The sequence below is a fragment of the Canis lupus genome, chromosome 34 (assembly GCF_003254725.2).
Source record: "Canis lupus dingo isolate Sandy chromosome 34, ASM325472v2, whole genome shotgun sequence".
Classification (NCBI taxonomy): domain Eukaryota; kingdom Metazoa; phylum Chordata; class Mammalia; order Carnivora; family Canidae; genus Canis; species Canis lupus.
The window spans coordinates 20,393,287-20,410,301 of record NC_064276.1 but is presented as its reverse complement, the minus strand read 5'-3'; the positions used below and the strand labels follow the sequence as shown (position 1 = coordinate 20,410,301).

Below are 17,015 nucleotides of genomic sequence, written 5' to 3'. Positions count from 1 at the left end.
CCCCTTCACTTAATCCATTTGTGTGGCCAGGTGACATCCGTGTAGATGTTAGTGTAGAAACCATTGGATAATTTCCAAAGGCCCTTCTAGGCCTGACACTGGCATGGAGAGGCAGTCACGTCTTCGTGACAGATGTTAAGACCCAGAGGAGTTACGGTGAGCACGGAATTCAGGATGTGGAACGGGGTAGACAGGGAAAGGGGTTACGATGGGATAATAAAGAGGAGAATTGGGGTAGAGGGTAGCGTGATACAGGCACACCACACCTCCACACCTTATTGATTACGAAGTCTCTGCACATCGGTTGTCTCTTTTGAGCTTGCCCAACACGGTACATGCAGGCGTCCACACAATGACCTTGCACGCAGCCTGGTGTGGGAGAGAGCTCGGGAATATAAAGAGGAAGTAGAGACCGTTTGAGCCTCAAGGAGCTTATCATCAGATAAAGGGGAAGGCGAGTAAACAAATTGTAATTGCCAGAAGGAAAGCCTTTAAGAGTGGTGCACAGGACCTGGGAAGAGAAAGAAAGGACTCCTCTTTTCTGGGAAGGATGGAACAGGGTCATTCCCTCTGCACCGAGCCAACACGGTGCAGGGGGCCAGGGGGCGAGGGGAGTCTGGGGGACCTGGCCCCGGGGGAGCAAACGGAGGGGAAGCTGCCAAGGTAGCCTGACTCAAAAAGGGTTTTGAATGCAATGCAAAGAATTTAGACCCCGTGGCGGCTGGCGTGGGTGCTTCCCAGGCCGAGGGGACCGGCCTGCAGGCGTCAGGACGTGGGCTGTGGCCCCAGCGGCGAGGGGCCTGCAGGGCCTCTGAGCCTGGGGCCCGGGGCTCCTTCTGCTACCCTGTGCTGCCTCCAGCCGGCCTGAGCTGAGGCAGGCCTGCGTGGGAGAGGCCTCGGGCTGTTTATCCTGTTCGGTGGGGCCGGCCCTGGCAGGGAGTGGAAGTGGGTGGGGTGGGGGCCGCGAGCAGGGGAGGGGCCTGACAACAAGGGCTACATTCAGGGCCTCGAGTGGAGCCGGGCAAGGAGAATGGAAAGCTACAGTCTGTCGGAGCGTCCAGCCTTGGCAAGGCGCGCGGGGCCTTATAAGGAAATGTTGTTCTCTCTGCGCCAGTGGGGCTGGGACGGAGCCCTGTGCCCGCAGGACAGAGCTGCCCTTGTGGTGCCGGCCCGGGTGCCACCCGCCCTGCAAGGCGGGGAGGGCTCGAGGGGCCGCTCCTGCGGGCTCGGTCCCCGGCCCCAGGGCCTGCGGGCCCCCCTGCCCCACCACACCCTCCCGCTCCCCACTGCCCTGGGCTGATTGGAGGAAAGGAAAAAAACAAAACAAAACAAAGACTTGGCAAGGTCCCAGGCCTCATTGCTGTTTGATGCCGGATTACCCAGAAAGCAGGCTCAAGCCAAATTCCGTCTCTGTTCCCTGAAGGATGCTTGAGTAAAGAGATCGCTCTTTGCCCTCCTTCCCTTCCCTGCACCCTCGTCCCTCTCCTCCTCCTTGTGACCACAGGACGCCCAGCCCTGGGCCCTGTCCGGGGCAGAAAGGCAGGATCTGAGACCGGGGAAAGGAGGAAGCCTCGTGGGGGGCCTTTTCTACCTCCCTCCTGGAGGGCAAGAGCTGCTAGGGCACCCCCAGGGGACAGGCGACTCTCTTTGGACTCCTTACCTGTGTCCGGCGGGCCAGAGGGCCTGAGAGTCGCAGCAGAGCCAGAGGAAAAACACAGGCAGCCCAGAAAGCAACAACAGAAGAGACTGTCAGCATTAGTCAGCTCCTGGACGGAGCGCCTTCCCACAGCATGCCATGAGGGCTGACTTAAAGCATTGGTCCCCAAGGGATGTCCCTGAACCCGAGATTATGGTAGGAGCAGAAAAGATGCTTAGTGTGACCTTTCGCTTTGCCTATTCATAGACTCATAGATACATGAAACCCTGGAGTTACAAGGAAACAGGTCAGCCAGGCCAGCTCTGCATCTGGAAGAAATGTGGCCAACTTTCAGCCCGGCGGTGCTCTCCTAGTGACCATGAGCTTGCTCCCTCAAGTAAGTCTCCAGTATCTACTGCCCGCCCCCACCACCGAGGGTGCTGTCCAGGGCGAAGCTCTACGAAGCACACAATGAACAAAACCGGAGAAAGTAATACGTCACTGCAAAAACACAGAAAAGATGCTCTTAGAGTGGAGGCAAGAGAGACAGTCCTCTTGACGAGGTGTACACAGAGAACAGTGGACCAGAAAATGTCTTATCAAGGAGATGGCACTTGGGGTGAAGCAAAGCTGAGTTGATAGAGTGACATTTGAGAGCTGGGAAAATGGGGGAGTGGCTGGCACGAGCCAGCCCAGGATGATGAGAAAGCTGGGGCCTTGCTGAGTGCCTGTGGAGAGATGGGCACGGCTAGGGGTGTAGAGCTGGGACAGGAGGGAGCTAAGGTTGGAAGATGGCTTAGCACCAGCGTCCAGAGGCTCTGGATGCCAGAGGGAAGAGGAGATTCAAGTGCAAGAGAGCCAGCAGCCACCGAAGGTCCAAGCCTCAGAGAGCTGTGACCCCTGCTGTGATTCAGGCAGCGAGACCTCACAGCGGGTGTAGGAGGGACCTGATGGCAGGTGCAGGAGGGACTGGAGGCAGAGGCATCCTTTTCTATTTCCTAGAAAGTGCTCCTTCCCTAAGCAGAGCTGTGGCCGGGTGGGGGTGGGGTGGGGAGGTGGTTCACATTCCCCTTCCCAGGGTCTGGAGGCCCAGCTTTCCACATGGCCACCTAGATCCCAGGATTTCAAGTGGTTTTGGGGCCAGTCACGGGGCGGGGGGGGGGGGGCACTGACTGCTCTTTTGACCCTGCAGTAGGTGGAGTTCATTTTGAATTTGTGCTTGATGAGCGTGAATTGATTGCTTCCTGTTTAAATGCTCATATGTGAGCATTTTATGGTGAGAGATTTTCTGGACTCTAAAAAGTGAGTTTCAAATATTGGATTTAGATGATGCGGAGGGTCCTATGATATGAAGCAGGACTCTCCCTATACCTTTTAATTTTTACCACCACCACCACCACTTCAATCATCGCTGAGGTTCAGTCTTCAATTCAGAGAAATGCCATATGAGCAAATCTCCTCTGCAGCCTTTCCATAAGGACTTTTCTCTTCCAGTGCGCATAGCTGATTCAGAAAGAGGCAGGCCTGTTCAATCAAAATTCTCGAGGGCTACTTGCTCTCCCCGGCTGGCCGGCTTGGGACGCTGAAGCTGATTCTAGATGTCAGACCTCACCTGATCCTGGTGTCCATGGAGTGATCTCTGATGTCGTGGAGCCCAGCCCTTTATGACGATGTGCCGAAGCTGCCTGAGTACACTCTCTGGAATGAGATTTAAGTACCATCCCCTGCATGATCTTTTTTTTTTTTAATTTTTATTTATTTATGATAGTCACACACACACATACACACAGAGAGAGAGAGAGAGAGAGAGAGGCAGAGACACAGGCAGAGGGAGAAGCAGGCTCCATGCACCGGGAGCCCGACGTGGGATTCGATCCCGGGTCTCCAGGATCACGCCCTGGGCCAAAGGCAGGCGCTAAACCGCTGAGCCACCCAGGGATCCCTCCCCTGCATGATCTTATAGAAAACAAATCATACAGAGCCTGAATTCTGAGTTCAGGTGCCAGATGAGGAAGGCTCTAAGGGGCATCTGGCACATAGGTTGCTAGGGCCAAAGAAAGAATCTCTGTGGGGTTAGCCTCCTCTTCTTTGGGCCATACTTTTCCAATTCCTCATGGTCTGAGCTGAATTGAAATGCCCATCACTTGTTCTCGACCTGTACTTACTGATCACAGAGCAATCTTAGTCTGTGCTTACTCACCCTGGGACTGACAGCTCCACTGACGCCGCAGCTGCCCACTGATCACGCTGGAGCACTGCTCGGCTCACTGATCATGCTGGAGTATCGCCTTGCTCACTGATCACACGGGGACTCTGTCTTGTTCACTTATGCAGGGACACGGTCTTGTTCACTGATGGTGCTGGAGCTGCCACTTTCCAGCGAGGAGTCATCAGTTGTGGCAGCTCTGGGTCTCTGCACGCTGGTTGCTGGGAAGGGCTTTAAAACCTCCTTGGTGGGAAGAGTCTATTCCTGATCAGAGTCCAAACTGAAAAATGGATCCTGCATTTGCAAGCCCAGTGACAATATCCATTAAACATCGCCCAAGCAACGGCACCCTGGAACATTATTGTTTGGGTACTTCTTGCCCAATACCATGTGGGTTTCACTTGCAGAAGGATCTACATGGTAAGTGAGGTAGGAACAAGTCAGCACAAACAGAACCATAAATATCTTGATGGAGACAGATGTATGAAATCTAGCTGGGCGGGGAAAGCAGATGTAGATAAACAGCTGGATAAGAATACAGGTGTGAAGCTACTGAAACACTAAGAAGATAATGGAAAAGATAATATTAAAGAAAAAGTTACCCGTGGTCCTTTCATCTTTTGTGACGATTTTTATTTTCCATAGCCCCTCAATCTTCTTGTCCACATTCCATGCACATTTCTATGTAGCTGCAATCATATCGCACATACTATCCACAATCTGTGTTTTTGTTTAATATTGTAATCACTTGCCATATTGCTCCAATTTCTATTTTATGGCCACAGAAATGCCATCGTGGTGATTCACAATACATTTCTTGCTTTTACCTATTGTTGCAATTTTTATGTCTCCAGCTGCTTAGTTGTTATGGATGATTTTGCAAAGAACATTTTAGGATATTTAGCTTTGTGCTTTTCTTGATTTCTTTAGAGTCAAATTCAAGAAGGGAGATGACTTGGCCAAAGGGTATGGACCCCCTCATGAGGAGCAGCGTTGCCTCTGGTACAAAGCCAACTGTGTCAGACAGGGCTCTACGTCTCCTACTGATCTGACTGGCTTGGTGCTCTCAGCCAGTAAATAGCATGTCACCTGGCAACTGAGCAGAAGAGCAGAAGTTTATGAGGCCCAGAGAGAGAGAGAGAGAGAGAGAGAGAGAGAGACCTATTACTGTAGAAGTTCTCTACTTTTGACAGCAGAATATACATGGGTGCCATTCCAGGGGCCTGCCTTATTTGCAAAGGTTGTTCATTTGTGGCTGTCATATAAGGGCCTCTGAACCAACAATTGTCTGGGGGCAAAAGCAAACCAGTACTGAACTCCCAGTTCTTATCCTGTGGCTGCAGTGGTGAGGGCCGCAGGAGGTGCTAGGGTGCAAGTCACTGTATTCTTGGTGCAAGGACACCAGGGCCCTCATCGAGGGCACTGCCCATGGGCACAGCCTTCATGGCAGGGATAGATTTTGTGCAACCCAGTTGTTAGCCAAGGCCCTTGGAGATCTGATTAAACTTGACCCAAACACCAGTGCCACGCCTCGGAAGAGCCTTGATTTCCGGAGCCCCATTTCCACGGGTGCCCACAGGTGTGTTCTCCACCCCACGCCCTCTCATCAGAGTGTGATGTTCAGCTCTGTCCTGAGCAATTCAAGGAGCAAAGCCCAGTTCCTTCCTTGGTCTTCACAAAAAAACCCTTGCACCCAGAACATTGTGAGTTTGGTAACTTTCCTTAAGACGGAGAGTCTCGATGAGTCTCATCATGGACTGGGTAGCCTTTGGCTTCCTTGACACCCACTCCCACCCCTCTTTCTCAGCCTCATTGCCCTGAGCAAGAAGCAACTGATTTCCCCCAGGCCCCCTGAGAAAAGTAACCCCATATTCAAGCCCCTTCTGTGCCCGTGCAGATATCTTCTTCAAGTAAATACATACCCACCCCTAAAGGAGTGCTGGTGGGTAAGTCTCCATCCACTATGAATAACCATGCCCTTATAGGAAGATGAAAGCGGCTAGTGAGGAGGTGGTTTTTGTTTTTGTTTTTGTTTGTTTTGTTTTGTTTTTGTTTTTGTTTTAGTGAGATAAAAATTCACACAGTGACCAGTTGTTTACAGAGCACTTGCAGATATCTCACTTAGGCCTCCTGGTGACCCTGACAAACGAGCAGTAGGACAGGCATTGTTATCCCGCCTTACAGGGAGGGAAACTGTGGCTGGGGGCGGGGAAGAGCCTGTGTTAGGACACTTGGTTGATTATCTGATGAGCTAGAGCCAGAACCTAGATTTCTCCTGGGTTCCATGTGTGTCCTTTCCCACATCACCCTGCCAGGCCATCTGTGTGGGCACCTCACGCAGTTTTACCCATGGCAGGCATCCGTTGACATTACGATGCCCTTGCTCTGAGCCTGCCTTCCAAGAGTGCAGCGTACCCCTTAGTATGTGACTAAATTGGTGGACTTGTTAGGACCCTAGTGCCCAGACCTCATGTGATAGAACAAATGTGTGAATCAGAACAAATGTGGGGCACCTGGGTGGCTCAGTCAGTTAAGCATCTGCCTTTGGCTCAGGTCATGATCCTGGGGTCCTGGGATGGAGCCCCACATGGGGCTCCCTGCTTAGCGAGGAGTTTGCTTCTCCCTCTCCCTCTGCTTGCTACTCCCCTGCTCGTGCTCTCTCTCTCTTTCTCAGATAAATAAGTAAAATCTTTTTTGTTTGTTTGCTTTTTAAAGAACAAATGTGGTACATACCCACGCTAGAATATTACTCAGCCACAAAAAAGGAATAAAGTGCTGGCTCACATGATCTCAAGCACGTTAAACTAGTCAGAGAAGCCAGACACCACAGGTCACATGCTCTACGATTCCATTTATATGAAATGTCCAGAAAAGGCAAATCTGTGGAGTCAGAGTGCAGACTGGAAGTTGCCAGTCTGGGAGGACAAAGAAATGGGGAACAGCTGATCAATAGGTAAGGGGTTTTCTTTGGGGGAAGGGTGATCTATCTCAGAACTGGATAGAGGTGATTCCGCGTTGTGAATCTACTAAATGCCACTAAAGGGTAGACTTTAAAATGGTCCTTTTTATGTCATGTGACTTCCACTTCCATTAAAAAATAAAGTAAAACAAGCTTTGCGCAGTGGCAGTATCGTAGCCAATGAGGTTTATCCGAGGCGCGATTATTGCTAATTGAAAAAATAAAGTAAAACAAAACGGAAAACCAAATCAACAAACACAACCAGGTATGAATTTACCCTTCCTGCGAGATATACTTCCTCGCCTGGTTCCAGGTCATGATGTTCCTTCACCGGATGGGGAACAAAAATGTGCAGACTCAGCTCTCAATCCTGTCACTTATTAGCTGTGTGGCCTTGAGGAGTCGATGCCTCTCTCTGGATGTTAGCTCCCTAATCTGCAAGAGGAGATTGACCCAGATTTTATCCAAAGTCCCTTCCAGCAAGGCCTTCTGCGATCTTGAGGACAGAGTGGGATGAAATTCAGTGAGGGTGAGGAGGCACTCCCTGAGTTTCTTTGGAACCTTTCTCTTCTCAGCTAGCGGACTGCGGTGACTTTTAATTTCCTCTGTCCCCAGGCAGCAGAGAAGCAGCGACAGAGATAACAGCTTCGGCTTCTGACCAGGCTGGCACTGCTGGGGCTCCCACCATGCTTCATTGAGCGATGTGAGCCCCTTGGTAATCCTGTTAAGCCACCGGGGCAATGAGTCATTTCAATACCACCCAAACACCTTCCTGTCGTGTCCCGGCAAGGAGAGGAGCTCCAGCCAGCACATTAAGACTTGACCTGCAACATTCTAAGCATAAATTGGAGCCTTTTAATTGGGCGGTGACTTGGAAACCCATCATGCCTAAATCAGTGCTCGGAGAGCTCAAGCTGCACTCTTTTGTTCGCTTATTACCTCTTTTCTGAGCCCCTGGGATATCCGAGGCATTGTGCTAAGCTTTCAGGAATGCATATATATATCATAGCCACTGTCTTCAAGGAATTCAGCGTCTCCTGGGACAGAGAGACTGGTAAACAGAAGGGAAATGTGACATTATGAGAGCAGCAAAATAAGAATGTGACACAGGACAGTAGACAGTCCAGAGGAGAGAAGTATTACCTCTGGGGGTAGAGAAGGAAGGGCTGGGGAGGAGGATCAAGGAAATCTAAGGATGCAGGATTTTGAAGGATGATGGAGGTTTCCATGTTCCAGTGATGCTCCACGGGAGTGTGTTGTTCAAAGTGGTCTGCCTGGGTGAGGACGGGTGTTCTATCCCTGTAGCTGTTTGCTAGTTGCAAGGTGACAGTAAAAAGAAGGCTGAGTTTCATTTAGTTTGTTACTGATTTTAAATTCCTACCAAAAATTTACCCCCTTGAACCCTCTTGCACTGTTGGTGGGAATGTGAACTGGTGCAGCCACTCTGGAAAACTGTGTGGAGATTCCTCGAAGAGTTAAAAATACACCTGCCCTACGACCCAGCAATTGCACTGCTGGGGATTTACCCCAAAGATACAGATGCAGTGAAATGCCGGGACACCAGCACCCCGATGTTTCTAGCAGCAATTTTCTAGTCCACAATAGCCAAACTGTGGAAGGAGCCTCGGTGTCCATCGACAGATGAATGGATAAAGAAGCTGTGGTCTATGTATACAGTGGAATATTCCTCAGCCATCAGACACGACAAATACCCACCATTTTCTTCGACATGGAGGGAACTGGAGGGTATTCTGCTGAGTGAAGTAAGTCAATCGGAGAAGGACAAACATTATATGGTCTCATTCATTTGGGGAATATAAAAAATAGTGAAAGGGAATAAAGGGAAAGGAGAAAAAATGAGTGAAAATATCAGTGAGGGTGACAGAACATGAGAGACTCCTAACTCTGGGAAATGAACAAGGGGTAGTAGAAGGGGAAGTGGGCTGGGGGTTGGGGTGACTGGGTGATGGGCACTGAGGGGGGCACTTGGCAGGATGAGCACTCGGCGTTATGCTATATGTTGGCAAATTGAACTCCAATAATTTTTTTTTTAATTTATCCCCTTATTGCCTAGACTGGGCTAGATTCCTCCTCTCCCTGGCATACAAAATGGGGAAGGGCATTCAAAGCAGTGGGAACAGCATATGCAAAATCTTGCAAGTGTGAAACTTCAGAAAGTATTAATAGAATGGCAAGCAATCGATCTGAAGAGGCATTGGATAGTTGGAGGAGAGCTGAAGGAGAAGTGAAAATGAAGCCTCATTCCTTGAGGGCCCAAGATAATCGCGTTAAGTCTGGCTTTGCTTCTAGAATGCAATGGGGCGTCATAGAGGGTGGTAAGCAGGAGCGTGATGTCATCAACTCTGTTGTTGAGGTAGCATTGACAGCTGAGGACGGGCGGAATGGGAAGGAGCAAGGAGGAAGGAGAGTGGTCAGGAAGCCCTTGCTGTCACCTGGGAGGAGAGAGAGGATGAGGATTCTATCAAAGCTGGGCCACGAGGGTGAGAAGCAGAGGATGGGCTCAAGAGATACAGAGAAGTGAAACTCCAAAGGTTTTGAGTCTGATCAGAAACATGGGTGGAAGAAGGAAGGTCTCACTGGTGACTTGAGCTTCTCATTCCCAGGAATGATGTCAGAGCTGGAGGGACATTCAAGACCACACACTCAACTGTCTTTGTGGCCCAGAGAAGGGCAAGGTATTTGCTACCCAAGCTGCTGAGTTGGGGGCAGAGTTGGTGCGGGGTCCGAGTTTCCTAAGGCCTGAGCCCATCAGGGCTCTCTTTGCGACCATGGCTGCCCAACTCCTGCGTTGACCGTGCCCGGCATCCCACCTCTGCTGGCCTGGACAGCGGAGGCCTGAGTCCCTGCCCTCACACCATCCTCAAAGCAGAGGAACCACCGGGGAGACCATCCTTTCTTTGAGTCTTTGCCTTCTCATTCCCAAATGGAAGGCCTACTGAGGTGGGCGCCTCTATTTTCTTGTCTTGCTTTCTGCTTTTTGACTTTATTTTGCTACATTCCCTTGTCGGTTCCCGTTGGCCCACCTCACTGATCTGCCTGCCTGGACCTGAGGGCATTTGTGCCTGCGAGTCTCTGGCTGAGATCTCCTCTGAAGCCTCTCCATCTTGTTTCCAGCAGTCGAGGCTTGTCTGGGGAGAGTGTGGTCTTTCCGAGCTGTACTCCTGGGCCTGGGCCACCACCCTCCTTGGGCTCAAAGCCTGCCTCTTTCTCATCCCTTACTCTCCCTGGACTCACTGCCCCTGGTGTGAAGTCACCAAATGTTGGTGTTGTGCATCTGTCAGTGGGTCTGTTGGGCCTGAGCTTGGCTCTGGTCATATTTTTTTCAGAAGAAAACAGCTGTGGAGCCTGCGATCTGGGAAGACAAGGCTCCTCGGTGTGGACGAGCCCGCCTTGCCTGTTCTTTTGGGATCTCACAGTATTGTGGGTCAGTCACCTTAGGGGCAGAGCTCCAGGAGGGGAGACAGTTTAGGTGGGCTTCCCCATCAAACCCTCTCCCTCGGTCTTCCTCTCCTCCATTCCCAAGTGGGAGGAGATGGGGAGACTCAGAATTGCAGGAGAAGAGTTGGGAGATTCTCAGAGCCCTGGGGCCACCCTTCTGGCCAATGCTAAATCTCCACCCACGCCCACCCCCAGTGGCTTTCTTGTCCTTCAGTCTCTTAGACCTCATTTGAACACTCCATATGCTTCTTGTGTGACTGTGCGGAGCATCTTGTCCTATGCTAGTGCCAAACTGACTTCTGCATAATGATGGAAGCTGCTTTCTTGTAACTCCTGGTGACTGGCCTGCTCAGAATGTGGTACACAACCCTCCCCTGCAAGACGGCCTTCTGAGTGGACGAAGAAGACATCATCTACTCTATCCCATCCCACTCCTTTTTTTCCTGCAGATCATCCCATCTCTTATGTCATGTTATTGTCATATTCTTTGGATGTGGTACCTTCAAAAGACAGAGATTCCAGATAAAGGGTTAACTAACTTGAGTGACCAACAAGCCAACCAGAGATGCCAGTAGCCTAACACCAAGGAAGTTTCTTTCTCCCTTACATGACCATTCCTGGCCAACAGGTGCTCTTCTTCCACATGGTGATTCGGGATCCCACGTCCCCGCTCACCTGGATCTGCACGCTCTCTTGGGGAGCAGGTGGGGTCCATTCTCTCCTGGTGGCCTGCCCAGTGCAGGAGGCTGGGAAAGGCAGGGAGGTCTGCCTGGAAGAGACATTTATTTTTATTTTTTTATTTTTTTTAAATTTTTATTTATTTACGATAGTCACAGAGAGAGAGAGAGAGAGAGAGGCAGAGACACAGGCAGAGGGAGAAGCAGGCTCCATGCACCGGGAGGCCCGACGTGGGACTCGATCCCCGGTCTCCAGGATCGCGCCCTGAGCCAAAGGCAGGCGCCAAACCGCTGCGCCACCCAGGGATCCCCTGGAAGAGACATTGACACCCATCCGCATCCCGCCGGTGAGAATGAGGCCTGTTGCATCGTCTCACACTAACGTGAACGGGACAGTCCAGTCCCTGGCTGCTCTGCTACCCCTTGGGAACAGCTGTATACAGTGAGGGGACATCTGGAGGGAAGCAGGTCATCCCTGCCGACCAGCACAACTTCTCTCGAGTCCCCCTAGGGTCTGAGCCATCAGGTGTCAGAGGCTGTGAATGGGGTCCCCTCCTGTTTCTAAGTGGCAAGCAGTGTTTTCTTAAACTTGAATGCTGCACGTACCACTTCTGAGAATGTGGCTGTATCCGTACAACCCCTGTATTATGATGGACTTAATACTCTCTTTAAATCAAATCACTTTTTAATGTAGCTTCATGTGAATAGTATCTGGGAGATTGTGGTTTTGATGTGCTAATTATATCTGTCCAATGTACTCATATACTCTAAAAATAAATTCATAATGATTCCAATAAAAATATGTGCATGTACACCAGCCCCAAATGTGTGTACGTGCTGGTGGTATGAGTCGCACTTTGCGGAAAGTACTGGGTCTGTGTAACTGCCCTCTACGATGTGGCCCATGTCTTTCTTTCTGCCTTATGGTCTCCCCCTTCCCTGTGGCTCACAAGCCTCCAGGTTCATGGGCATTTTTGTTCCTCAAACCTGCCAAACCAATTCCTGCTACAGAGCCTTTGTACTGGCTGCTGTCTCTGCTAGGAATGCTTCCCCCACTTGTCTCACTCTTTCTGGACATTAATGTTTATTCGGCAGATCTACTGGTCTTATGCCCCACCCCACCGCACGCTGCCCAGCCCACTCCTCTCTGTCCCTTGAAAGCAATTTCCAAGATATAACATGGTCTGTTTGTTTGCTTGCTGATTTATTGTTTCTCTGTGCCCAGTAAAATGTAAACTCTGTAGAAGCAGAGATTTTATCTGCACTGTGTAGTCCACTTTCCCAGCACTTAGCACAGGGCCTGGCCCATAATACATGCTCCATAAATATGTGTTAGATGAATAAAAACTGCTGAAAACAGATACATAGGTCACTAGTCAAATGAAGATTAAAATACAGTTTTGTCAGTTGTTTGGTAATTTCTAATATGCAACTTGTCAACTGCTTAGCAGCTTGGAAGTGAGGCTACTGTGGGGGCGCCCGACTCCATCCCTGCAATTCACGGGTGCATAGGTCAACTGAGTGGCCCACCCAGCCACAGAAGCTGGCCAAGGGAGAGGGGCCAGACACACCTCTAGAAGAAACTTGCAGCAAGGAGGCAAGCGGTGAGGAGACAACAGGCCAAGGACAAGCCATTCCTTCCTTAGGCCACAAGCAGCCATGCTGGCCCAGAGTCTGCCCACATGGAACACGGCCTTTACCAGATTGGCTCCTGCCCTTCCTCCATGGGGACAGTAGGAGTTAGAGGTGGGGATGGAGTAAAAGTAAGGGATGTTGAAACACCTGAAAGTGTCCGATCCACACCTTGAAATGAGAACTGGGAAGTGGGGGTGAAAGCCCCCTCATTCGTGAGGATGGTGGACATGGTTTTCCTTACAAAAGGAATCAGTCCACAAAAGAAATCCAAGGTTATAAGCCAATGTTCCCCATCCCCTGCCCCCACCCCTGCTCCCTCCAGAGGTACCTCTGCCGTGGATGCTGGGATGCACCTCCCCAACCCCCTTCAGAACAGAGGCACTCTTTTCAGCCAGTACTGCTGGCATCAGAGCTGAGTCTCTTCCCAGGAATTGTCCTGCCTCACCTGGGGCAACATGTCCATCCTTCGGATGGTTCACATCCAATGTCTAGATGATACGGGGTGCAAAGTCCTGCCCTTTGCCTCAGTCAAGGGCAACTCTAAAGGGCTGTGTGGCTCCAGACCAACCTTGCCTACCATTTAGTTTTCTTCTGCTATCCAACCCGCTCCTTTCAGTTCCCAGTAAACTCCTTGCTCACAAAGTCCGCTCTCAGAGTCTGTTTCCCAGGGAACCCTAGGATGAACATGTGTAAAACCCTAGTTGGCCCTGTCCTCCACAATCAGTCGCCATATTGCCTAGGTGAGAACTAGTTTCCCACCAAAGACTTGTATTAGATTTGCTTCCTGTAGGGGATCCCTGGGTGGCTCAGTGGCTTAGCACCTGCCTTTGGCCCAAGGCGTGATCCTGGAGTCCCAGGATCGAGTCCCACGTCCGTGCTCCCAGCATGGAGCCTGCTTTTCCTTCTGCCTGTGTCTCTGCCTCTCTCTCTCTCTCTATGTCTATCATGAATAAATAAATAAAATATTTTAAAAAAGAAATATTTAGATTTGCTTCCTGTACTTGAAGTTGAGACAAATCATAGCCAAATAGGTGACGTGATGGTGTACCTGAGACAATGGTGGATCATTCCTTGAAATCCACTCAAGGCAATAAAGGTCACAAAGGAAGGCAATCAAAATAGGTAAAGTAGTAGTCATGTAGCAGGTGATATTTTCCAAATCCATTTCGCATGCAGCGCTTGACCCTGTTTCTGTGCTGCTCCATTTGCTTGGCCCTACGTGTCTCCCTGGGCCCTCAATGTCACAGCAGTGCCTCCACATTTCCTATCCCTGCCAGCTTCCTCAGATACTTCCGGGGCCTCTCACACCAGAGCTGGGCTCTGGCTTGGCCTCCATCGTACTCAATGCGTGGGAGCCCCGCTGTAGCTCTCCAGGTACCAGGACCACATAGGCTTGTCTCCTCTCAAGGTTTCTTGGCTTAAAAGATGAGTCTGATCCCAGAACCCCAGTGGCTGCCCAGAAGGTCAGGGTGATATCACCTGGGAGTTCAGGCAAGTTCATTCTCCATGGGTGAAGTTTGATCGTTGAGAGGCTGGAAGTGGAAGGGAAATGACTATTATCCCCTTGCTCTTTCTCTGTCCTCTTCCTGCCCCAGTGGTAGTCACATAGCAAGGGTTCATCACGCCTACCCAGAGACATATCATAAAACAAATCACTGACTATATTTTGTGGTGATGCTGTGGCTAGTATGGTGCTCACCTTCTTGGCCTTTGTTTCCCTCTTTGTCTTCTCCCCTCATCTTGCTATTACACCTCCTCCCATCCGCAAGAAAGCATGCATCAGCATGTACGCTTAATATAAGCTTTGCTTCATGTGGTTTTTCCTAGACAACCCAGGTGAAGAAACAGACGTGAACTTAATTGATTTTCACAAAAAGTCATTCTTTGGGGGTAGGAATTATAACTGCCACTTTCAGGTGGTGAACTCGAGGTGAACTGCCCAAGACCAAAGCAACCCAGTAAGTGGCAGATCAGGACGCAGTCAACCTGTTCTGACTTCAAATTGGGTGTTTCTCTTACCTTGATTGTGAATTTTCAAGAGTTCTAGATAAGAACCGATTAACATATTCTTTTCCAGTAACGGTGGGATCTTGCGGGTGGGCGTAGGGGTGGGGGCAGCATTCACCAGAAAGGAGATTGCAAAACCTCTTGAAATGAGATGATACACCCACGGACTCTTAGCAACTTTTACTCTCTGCAGGTTCATGATCACAGGTGGAGGCACTGTTAGGGCTGCAGAGAGAACACAGCTGCCAGGTGTATTCATTTCCTGGGACTACCTTGACAAATTGCCACAAACCGGGTGGCTTAAAACAACAGAAATGTAATCTTTCACAGTTTAAGAGGCCAGAAGTCTTAAATCAAAGTGTCAGCAAGGCCGTGCTTCTCTGGAGGTTCTAGGGGAGGATCTGTTCCTTGCTTCTTCCAGCTTCTGGCAATTGTCCGCAATCCTTGATTTGTTGGCTGCATCTCTCTGATTAGTATTCACATGGCCTTTCTCCTGTGTGTCTGTCTGCCTTATCTGCCTTCGCCTGTCTCTTAAGAGGCCACTTGTGAAGGCCTTCAGGGCTCTCTTGGATAATCCAGAGAGATCTCCTAGTCTCAATATACTTAATTAAATTACTTCTGCAAAGACTCTTTTTCCAAAAAAGTAACATTTATAAATTCCAGGCATCAGGACTTGATATATTTGGGTGGCAGTTATTTGGCCTGCTGCACCATATAATAGGCCACTTTGCCCGGAGACATCGGTGCGTCCATCAACATTTGTAAAAACAGTGTCTAGTGTTCCTTCACATGACACTAGTTACCTTATGGGCTGGTGTGGAGGAGGCTTCTGGGTCGCAGGGGTGGCTGAAGACAAGCTTTCTGCTCATCAAGCAGTGAGCTAGGGGGGCATGGACTGAATTTACCCTCTGGACCATCCCAGCCTTGGGTGGGGGAGAAGTCTGTCTCTTAGATGGCATCTGGGTGGTGACCCCACCATTCCCCTGCTGCTGGGATCACGGAGGACGCTGGCTGCAGTGCTTGTGTTTGAATTTTCAGTTACTGTCAATCACCCTGATCTAATATTTATATTTTGCAGAACAATCTCATGGCAAGTTTTGGAGGAAAGAATCCTCCTCGTCACAAATATTCACAGTACTTGGCTTTGCTGCCCTTTGGCAAGAGATGTTGAAAATGGGGTCATATGTAGGCCTGAGGTGCCGGACAGACAGGCCTGTTTGAGTGGTTTCCTGGCACCACCATCTTCCTCGGGCTCTCATGGAGCTCACAGAGGTGCTGGAAAAAAAAGGAGAACAACTGGACCTGACCTGGAGGCCAGATGCCCTTGGAAGAAAGGTGTAGCCAATACCAATGTCCTTCCTTTGTTAATTCTTCCTCTGCATTGTCCTCAAGGGCCTCAGCTACATTTGTGAATTATCATCTTTTCTTCAAGTTCCCTTCAGAATTCCCATCTTCTTGCTTGCAGGAGTCAGGATCACTTCTTGTTTCCAGAAAATGGAGCACTTGGATTCCCACCTTCAACCCCCACCCCAGTAACCCGACTTCACACCTATCCCCCCTCTTTCTCTCTCTTAGAGCCACTCAAAATTAGGTCTTCCATTGACACAGATGTTTAATCTTTCCTATGTGCTCTGGGTCTTCTTCTCAAAATTCGTCCTCCCTCTTTTCAGTAACAGCGTCATTGAGATACATCGCATGTACCATAAACTCTCCCGTTTGAAGTATAAAATCCAGTTTTTTAAATTTATCAACCAAGTTTTGAATTAATCAGCACTGCTAATCCTATAATATCTTTTTTTTTTGAAAGAGAGAGTGAGGGTGGAGAGAGAGAGAGAGAGAATCTCAAGTTGACTACCCGCTGAACATAGAGCAGGTTGTGGGCTCCATCCCCTGGCCCTTAGATCATGACCTGAGTCAGAATCAACTGGACTGAGCCATCCAGGCACCTCTAATCCTATAATATCATTGTCATCATAAGAAGAAACTCGACACTCACTAGTAGTCAACTGTCATTTACATTCCCCACCCTTACCCTCCCCCCCACCTCTGGGTGACCACCTACCTCTTCTCCATGTCTGTAGTGTTTGCTGTTCTAGACATTTCATATAAAAGGATTCCCACAATCAGTGATTTTTTCTAAGTGGCTTCTTTCAGTCAGCATGACATTTTCAAGGTTTACTCAATGTTGTATGTAGCATGTATCAGATTTCATTCCTTTTTATGGATGAATAATAGTCTATTATATTTGTTTATCCATGTGTCAATTCATGGAATTTGGGTTGTTTCCACTTTGCCATGAACATTCATGCCCAAGTTTTTTTTGTGGACATATGTTTTGAGTTCTCTTGGGGATATACCTAGGAGTGAAGTTGTGGGGTCATAGGGTAACCCTATATCTAACATTCTGTGCAATTGCTACACTGCTTCCCAAAGCAA

The 17,015-nt window shown here is 49.6% G+C and overlaps 3 long non-coding RNA genes and 1 pseudogene across 14 annotated transcripts in view; 2 read left to right on the top strand and 2 right to left on the bottom strand.

Moving 5' to 3' along the window:
- Window positions 1–2,206, bottom strand: part of LOC112645816 (uncharacterized) — a 31,297-nt gene extending 29,091 nt beyond the window's left edge. For 2 of the 3 annotated variants that reach the window (XR_004812008.2, XR_004812009.2), the window contains exon 1: window positions 1,661–1,872. This is a non-coding gene — a long non-coding RNA (uncharacterized LOC112645816). Of the gene's footprint in view, window positions 1–1,660 lie in introns of all 3 variants that reach the window. The other variant, XR_007408114.1, reaches the window with a different exon arrangement.
- Window positions 1,189–17,015, top strand: part of LOC118353264 (uncharacterized) — an 81,025-nt gene continuing 65,198 nt past the window's right edge. For 6 of the 10 annotated variants that reach the window (XR_007408106.1, XR_007408108.1, XR_007408105.1 and 3 more), the window contains exon 1: window positions 8,989–9,497. This is a non-coding gene — a long non-coding RNA (uncharacterized LOC118353264). Of the gene's footprint in view, window positions 2,034–3,130; window positions 4,263–7,416; window positions 8,565–8,634; window positions 9,498–17,015 lie in introns of those variants that run through there. The other 4 variants (XR_007408113.1, XR_007408111.1, XR_007408112.1 and 1 more) reach the window with 3 other exon arrangements.
- LOC125754352 (U4 spliceosomal RNA) lies at window positions 6,953–7,039 on the top strand (annotated as a pseudogene).
- Window positions 7,017–8,641, bottom strand: LOC125754295 (uncharacterized). The gene is made up of 2 exons (XR_007408121.1): window positions 8,518–8,641; window positions 7,017–8,113 (listed from the first exon to the last, which is right to left on the bottom strand). It is a non-coding gene; the product is annotated as an uncharacterized LOC125754295 (long non-coding RNA).